The following is an 8,407-nucleotide window of genomic DNA, read 5'->3' as shown; positions in this document are numbered from 1 at the left end:
CTAACTCTTGCTCAATGACCAAAACTTGGGAAGAAAAGCAATTGAGGCCACAGATTAATTCTCACTATGATCTGAACTCCCAAACCCAGTACCTTTGGATGGGAAGGAATACGGGTGTGAATGCTAATCACTTCAATTAGCCTGGTACTTAACTGTTTACAAATTCCCTTAACTTACATTGTTTCATTACAACAGTGTTTTCCAATGGCAGGTCCTGACTCTGAATGGATCAGAAACCAATCACCATTGGATGAAGAGAAGATAGAATCAGTGTCCATCACATACCATAAGGATAATGTTTGTTTTGGTTGTAGATGAATGCACTGGGTAGGGATGTAAAATGTACTTGACTGCAAGTCACTGTCAAAGACCCTCTGTTAGCTCACATTCCTGGCTCCAGGGCTTTGGTGAGCTGTTACCTCCATTTCACAGATTTGGAAACTGAGGCCCACAGAGGTCACAGTGTAGAATAGGAGCCACCAGGTCAGCTTCACTTGCTACTTGTGTCCTCAGCCCCTGGAGCATAGCGAGACCTCAAAGGAAGAGCCAGAGGCAGGGAGCAGAGGAGCTGAGAGGGCACTGGTCGTGGGTCTGGAATCTGCTGGTCTGCTACTTACCCCCAGACCTCTTCCCCCACGTCAAGAACTTTGAAAATGGGTCAGGGACTTCCCTGGCGGTCCAGTGGTTAAGACTTCACCTTCCAATGCAGGGGGTGCGGGTTCGATCCCTGGTCAGGGAGCTAAGATCCCACGTGCCTTGTGGCCAAAACACCAAAACATAAAACAGAAGCAGTATTGTAACAAATTCAATAAAGACTCTTAAACAATTGCCCACATCAAAAAAAAAATTTTGAAAAGAAAAAGAAAATGGGTTGGGGCTCCCTGCAGGCCTCTCACTGTGGTCTGTTGTTTTTAGTGGTTGATCCGCCTGACGACCGTTTTTTTTTAAGTTAGTGCCTCCCGTCTGTCATCCTTGCCTTACATAATAATTTCAAAAATTAGAATGACGAAGGAAGGTTTTTGAGCAGAGGTAACCCAAAATATATTTTTTTCCTGTGCTTATACGGTGATGTTTAAAACTTTTTCAGAAACAGTATTCAAAAAGGGACAGGTTACTGGGTCCTGTCCCTTTCCTACAAGGGAGCACCAGGCTGGGTTTCCCTGGTGGCGCAGTGATTGAGAGTCTGCCTGCCGATGCAGGGGACACGGGTTTGTGCCCCGGTCCGGGAAGATCCCACATGCCGCGGAGCGGCTGGGCCCGTGAGCCGTGGCCACTGAGCCTACGCGTCTGGAGCCTGTGCTCCGCAACGGGAGAGGCCACAACAGAAAAAAAAAAAAAAAAAAAAAAAAAAAAGATTGAGGCTTATTTTCCGCATTTACCGACGTGAGACGATTCCCAAGCTGTATGAAGTGGAAAAACCAAGGGCAGAACAGGGGTATATAATATATTTCCATTTCTAACAAAAATACATCAACATGTGATGTACATTTACATTGTACGTTCAGCCATTTGATAAATATTTGTCAGGGGCAGGGTGCAGTGCTGTGCCATGCGCTGTTCAAGATGCTGAGGACACAGCAGCGAAAGGAGCAGCTGGAAAGCCATGCCCTCTCGGGACTCCCAAACTAGTGGGCAAGCGTGGACTGTGGCTAACAGGGCACACAGGAGACTGGGGGCCTCCCTGCCTCTGGGAGGAGAGCCAGTTGCCAGGGAAACAGGAGTGGGAGACTCTTCATTAAATACCCTTCAATACTCAAAGGGGTTGAATTGTGAACCCAAAAACCTAACCCCCAGTACCTGTGAATTGTGATCTTATTTAGAAATAAGGTCTTTGCAGATGTAATCAGGTTAAGATGAGATCATTAGGGTGGCCCAAATCCAATAACTGGTGTCCTTCTAGGAAGAGGAGATTAGGACACAGAGACACATAGAGAAGGCCGTGTGAAGATGGAGGCAGACACTGGAGAGGCCAAGCAATGCCTGGGTCACCAGAAGCTGGAAGAGGCAAAGAAGGATTCTTCAGAGAGAGTGCGGCCCTGCCAATACCTTGATTTCAGACCTCCGGCCTCCAGACGTGAGAGAACAAATTTCTGTTGTTTTAAGCCTCCCAGCCCATGGGACTTTGTTATAGCAGCCCTGGGAAATACACAGCTTTTAAATTAAGCATGATATGCATGTATTACCTATTTTATTTTTTAATTGAAGTATAATTGATTTACAATGTTGTGTTAGTTTTGGGTGTACAGCAAAGTTCAGTTATATATATATATATATATATATATTCTTTTTCATAATATTTTCCATTATTGTTTATTATAGGATATTGAATATAGTTCCCTGTGATATACAGTAAGTCCTTGTTTATCTATTTTATACATAGTGGTGTGTATCTGCTAATCCCAAAACTCCTAATTTATCCCTCCCCCAAGCCCTCTCCCCTTTGTTAACCATAAGTTTGTTTTCTATGTCTGTGAGTCTGTTTCTGTTTTGTAAATCAGTTCATCTGTGTCATATTTTAGATTCTATATATAAGTGATATCATATGATATTATTACCTATTTTATTATTATTTTTTTTTTTGCGGTACGCGGGCCTCTCACTGTTGTGGCCTCTCCCGCTGCGGAGCGCAGGCTCCGGACGCACAGGCTCAGCGCCATGGCTCACAGGCCCAGCCGCTTCACGGTATGTGGGATCCTCCCGGACCGGGGCACGAACCCGCGTCCCCTGCATCGGCAGGCGGATTCTCAACCACTGCGCCACCAGGGAAGCCCTATTATTACCTATTTTAAACTGATGTTTTAAATAAGGATTTTTGAGGGGGCTTAGATAGAAGATACGATGGTAAGGGACTTTACTATTAGCTCTCTGTTCCTCCTTGTGCCCATATTTCATCTGGTTCCTTTTTCTAAAACAAATGATTCTATGTCCTTGCCTTTCTCTTCTCCCATCAAGATGAGTGAGACAGCAGGGGGCCAAGTGGGCAGCACAAGCTGGAGGGTCTCGTGAGAAAGGGGAGGACGGTGTCCCCTCCCTGCATGAGCACTGACACCCCCTCCATGTACAAAAGGAACAACTCGCACCGCCACCCCGCACATGCTGAAGGAACACGGTCTGCTGAGGCCAACAGGACCACAGGAAGCACCGTGTCCTAAGGCCTCCCATCCATACAGAATTATAAATGGCTACCCGATGAGCCACTACTCAGAGCTCCGCCAAGGCCAGGGCCGGGGAGGCAGGGACAGTTACCTCAGATAACACCTGCTTCACAGAAGAGGAATGGGCTCAGCTGGGCCTGCCAGCCTCACCCTCCAACTGCTATGTGAACCCTTCATTCTCCCTGAGACCAAGGTGAGAGGCTGACGAGGCTGGGCAGCGGCGCTTCCGGAAGCCAGCCTCTGAGCCCTCCCCATGCAGGTTTAGACAGGTGTCCTCAGTAATACAAGACAGGGCCTGGGGGCAGCCCCCGCCAGCCCCGCCAGCCTCTCCGGCCTGTACTTGGGAGGGAGGTGGTGCTGGGGAAGGAAGGGCGCTTGCAGAGACGCAAACCAAGCCGCTCACAGGGGCCGAGGCTGGGGCACTGTCTTGCTTTGAAAACCCCCAGATTTTATTCTGCTAAAGCTTGCAATTTCTTCTGTGTGTGAATGGCACTTGTAATCTGTTTGTAATGGATGTTGATTGTGTCCAGCTGTCACAAACGGTTCCCCTGCCACCCGACAAGACAGCTGGCCACGTGCCACACAGTCCAGGCTTTCACTTCAAATAGGGGAGCTAATGCTCCAGTTCCCGCCAGACCTGCCAAAATATTTTCACTTGTGAAAACAACAAAGGTGGGGGGGACGGGGGGTGGGGGCAGGGGCTCAGAGACAGAGCGTCGGGAGGACGGTGCAAGGAGGCTTCTGGGCCAAGGACATCAACGGAGGTGGGCTGGCCGCGTTCTGAGAGGAGTCCAAGGGCACGGTCACCAACCACACTCCTGTCGGGCTTACCCCTTCAACCAAGACTTCCTGGGAGCCTGGAATTCAGGACTGACAGAAGGCAACACCCACCGGTCTGTGCCAAGGGGAAGTGTCTAACCAAGGCCATGTAAGGCAGAAAACAGATCAGTGCACGTAAGAAGGGAGAATAAAGTACATGAACCACGGATCATTTCTATGACTGTAAGAGCAAAAAACCACATCAAGGTGCATTTTAATAGTCCCAACAGTTAGTGCGGGATGATGAAGGCTGACACATCCTTTCAACAACACAGCTGTGACAGGTGCTGGGAAACCTGAGGACGGGAATGATTTCATGAGGGCTTGTCTTTTTTTTTTTTTTTTTTTTTTTTGCTGTACGCGGGCCTCTCACTGTTGTGGCTTCCCCCGTTGCGGAGCACAGACTCCAGACGCGCAGGCTCAGCGGCCATGGCTCACGGGCCCAGCCGCTCCGCATCACGTGGGATCTTCCCAGACCGGGGCACGAACCCGTGTCCCCTGCATCGGCAGGCGGACTCTCAACCACTGCGCCACCAGGGAAGCCTGGACTTCTTGTCTTGAAGGACTATCCTGGGGGCCAGGAAGGCGGACCAGGAAGCAGGTCCACTGGAGGTTGGAGAACTGGTTAGAAGACAATTTGAGTCCAAGAGAAAAGTGGTGGCGACTCAAGCTGAGAGCCAGGCAGTGGGGACGGGAAAGAGAGGACTTTCCGCCAGCCAGGTGGAAAGATCAGAATTCTGTCACTGATGCGTGGGAGTAATGTGAAGGAGGTGCCGAGCGTGGCGGGCACGTTTCTAGCTTTGGCATCAGGGTGGATAGTGGGCCCCCAGCCATGGGAGGGACACAGGAGGAGCAGGACACAGGTAAGAGGAGGGCAGACAAAACAATGAACTCTGGGCCACAGATTTGCCAGTAGGATATCCAGGAAAAGATGTTCCTCGGGCTATATTGAGTACACAATGGGGAATATTGATTGGAGTGGATTGATTCTGGCTACATCTAGGTATCCAGGGCTCACCAGATCCAACAGATTTAACACTGAAGGGACAGAAAAAGAAGAGCTCTTCAGGGAGACAGGGGTGAATAGTGTCCAGTCCTGCAAAGAAGTTGTGGCAAAGGCTCATCAGATTTGGGAACTAGGTCACTGAGTGGAGTAATGCGGGCAGAAGGCAGACTAAGGACCGTGGAGAAGGAAGCAGAGGGCAAATCGAAGCTTAGGTGAGGGAGAGGGTGTCTGGGAGGGGACACGGGAAAAACAGGCCGTTTTTAGGATGGCTGACACTTGAACATGTTCACGAGAGAAGGAAGGGGGAAGAGCGAGACACAGGAGGCAGACGGGAAAATCACTGAGGAGAGGTCCCCAAGGGGTGGAAGAGGTCAGTCTGGAGAGCACATTGAGGACCCCACAGGGGGTCCTACAGACCATCCCATGTAAGAACCATTAGATCAGAGCTGTGAGTGTGGTCCCCACCCAGCAGTGGGTTCAGCATCCCCTAGGAACGTGTTAGAAATGCAAATTCTCAGATCTCAACCCAGACCTGCTGAATCAGAATGTCGGGGGATGGGGCCCAGCAACCTGTGTTTTAACAACCCCCTGGTGATTCTGACCCTCTCTCAAACCCGGGACTAGCAGAGCAGTTCTCAACGCTGGCCGCCTGGTAGAATCACTCGGGTAGGGTTTGCCCAAGCCTCACTCTCAAGAGTCTCATTTCCTTCACATTTGTATTAAATTAAATTAGTATTAAATAACTCTCCCAGGTGATTCTGGGCTCCGTGAGTGTTGGAACCGCTAGGTTAGAGAGAGAACAGACCACATGGAGAGGGAGAGAAGTTGCTTATGGTTTTGGTTTCCTCGTGTTTCACTGTTTATTTTGGAGTGGGAGGGAACTCTTGCAGTGGGATGAAAATCATTTGCCAAGAGTAAGGGGCACATAGGCGGTGGGAGGGCACAAACGTGCAACAGCCACTAATGGGATGGGAGAGAAGGGCCCCCTGAGACAGAGCCTAATGAAGCATGGCAACCAGCTTTGGGCAGCTGGATGGTCCTCCCTGACGGTACCAGCGGTCCCGATGCAGGAGTGGGGAAGGAAGGAGCAGGATGCAGCTGGGCTAAGCAGAGTCTGTGCAGCAGGGGCTCCTCCAGGCACGAGCCTGGGTTAAAGGGAGGAGCCAGTGCAGGTGACCGGCCATGAGGCCCGGAAGGCAGAGAGAACCACACCGCTGAGCTCCCACCAGGTGTCACATGACACGTCCTCAAGCTGCCCGGGATTACCAGAACCTAGCTTCACCTAGGTCCCATCTACATGGAGGCTGTCCACGCTACCAAGACTGGGCAGGATTCGTACCCTGGCCTTCCTCACTCCACCGTACCAGCCAGCCTTTCACTGCTCGCTCATGACTCCCGAGGTCGGTCGAGCTTCTAATGGATGGTCACCTGGTTCCCCAGGTGTCCTGCACTTTTTCTTAATCGGGAGACTCCATGCTCCCTGGTCACCTCCTTCTCACACCTGTGGTTCTCCCCATTCTGTTCTGATAACGCATGCTTGGCTGCATCACAGCCTTGGAATCTGTCACCCACCTGCCTCTCTGGTACGACGTGCCCTACCACTCAACTGACTTCCCAAGCCAGAGGTCTTTCCCCAGCCCTGAACCTTCCACCTTATGTTACCTTTGCTCTTGATTCCACCTCTGAATACCCAAGTGGCCCCACCTCTTCTGTTACTACCATGTCATAGCTGCAGACATGAGCACTTCTTGGCCAGCCTGTTGGACTGGTCATCACCACCTGTCTTCTCCACCCCCGCCCCTGGCCTGCACGCACACTGCCATCAGCCTTGGGTGTGTAAAGAGCGAATCAGACCTTGTAGACCCTTGCTGACGATACCGCAGTCACTCACTGTAACCCGAAAGATACACAAAGAAAGGCTGGCATGAAAGGTTCCTACCGAAATTATCAATGGAAAAGCATCCTGTGCTTTTGCCTTGTCACCTGACAGGGTCGTTCAAGTGAGCCCCACCAGCTGGAGCCTACTCACCTGTCAACCCCCCATTCACAGCCTCCCCTCGTCCCCGAGGCCACACCAGGCAGAGCTGGCACGCCCTCCTCCTGGTTCCCACTGGAGCCAGCAGCTCTATGCTCGAGACCATGGGCTGCCAGTGGGAAACTTGGCCTTATTCATCATCTACGCAGCCAGAACCATGTTGCTACTGATGGGAACCAGTAACAACACGGAAAAGCTATGGTCTTGCTCGTATGACCCCTGTGCCCAGATTTGTAGTGGATCAACTCCAGCTGCCTCCCAGCCTGTGATGCAGAACCTCTGGACACAAGTTCGGCTGGTGAGACAGGCCCATGAACTGCATCAGTCACCCCAAACTCTCTCCCACCTGCCGAGCACCCGCTCTGGTTTGGGTCCAGCAGATGTATCACCTCACCTGTTCTTACTTTGCTGTGGAACCATTAACCGGGGCAGTGAGCTTTCAGGTTTACGGTGGATGCCCCCGCCCCTTTGCCCCAGATGTGCATTCAAAAAAAAAGCGTGGTGGTTGTTTGTTAACACCGTCACATTACTGTTTCTTGTCCCAACAGTGGCCCCCCCCCCCCCGCCCCCCGCAGTGAATGGAATACAGTCCCCGTGTCTGAGAGGCATGTTTGGGTGGGGCACTGTGGGGTGTCACTGAAGGGAAGGAAGGGGCAAGGAGCCGTGGAGCTCAGGCACCAGAACCCACTCAACAGAAACCTGCCTTCGCCTGGGATGACACTAGTTCCTGTCACCCACTCACAGGCACTGCTCCTGCCACCTGTAACCTGAGGATCATGGAGCACTCTGCAGGGACCTGTGCCCCCTCCTGGCCTTACCCCACTTCCAGGACATGCGGTATCAGCCAGACCCTGCCCCTCCTGTTCCCGTCAAGCCTGACAAGAGCTGCAATGTCCACATGAGTCCAAATTACACTCTGTACCAGCACTGAATTCCAGTCTACACAGGAGACGAGTTTTCCTCACCACGGCCTCCGGCATGTGGCCGGAGCAGCAGCTGGGCGTGCCCACTCGGGTCAGGGGAGACTGAACAGGCACTGACCACATCGCCGTGCCCTACCCACCGCTGTGCACAAGCCAGGCTCAGGAGGGGGTCCCCAAACCGGAGGAGTGGGTCGTCCCTGCCAACTGTGAGGAGTTTAGCAAAACCTATGATTTCTCCCTCATCTTTCTCTGCAGAAATCCAACCATTTGGTTCAAAAAATTTTCAAACAAACCTCAGTGGAATGATACTGTTTCCAAGTTTCAACCTGGTGCTCATTGAAAATCACCCTCAAAGCTCAGGGAGTCACTTCAAAGGATTTCTCCCTTCTTAAATTCAAATAATGTATTAAGACATTCAAATAAACCTCTTTATTCCCCCTTTATTCTTTTTTTTTTTTTTTTTTTTTTT

This window comes from Lipotes vexillifer, unplaced genomic scaffold (assembly GCF_000442215.2).
Source record: "Lipotes vexillifer unplaced genomic scaffold, Lipotes_vexillifer_v1.1 scaffold1691, whole genome shotgun sequence".
NCBI lineage: Eukaryota > Metazoa > Chordata > Mammalia > Artiodactyla > Lipotidae > Lipotes > Lipotes vexillifer.
Note: the sequence above shows the minus strand (reverse complement) of the source record.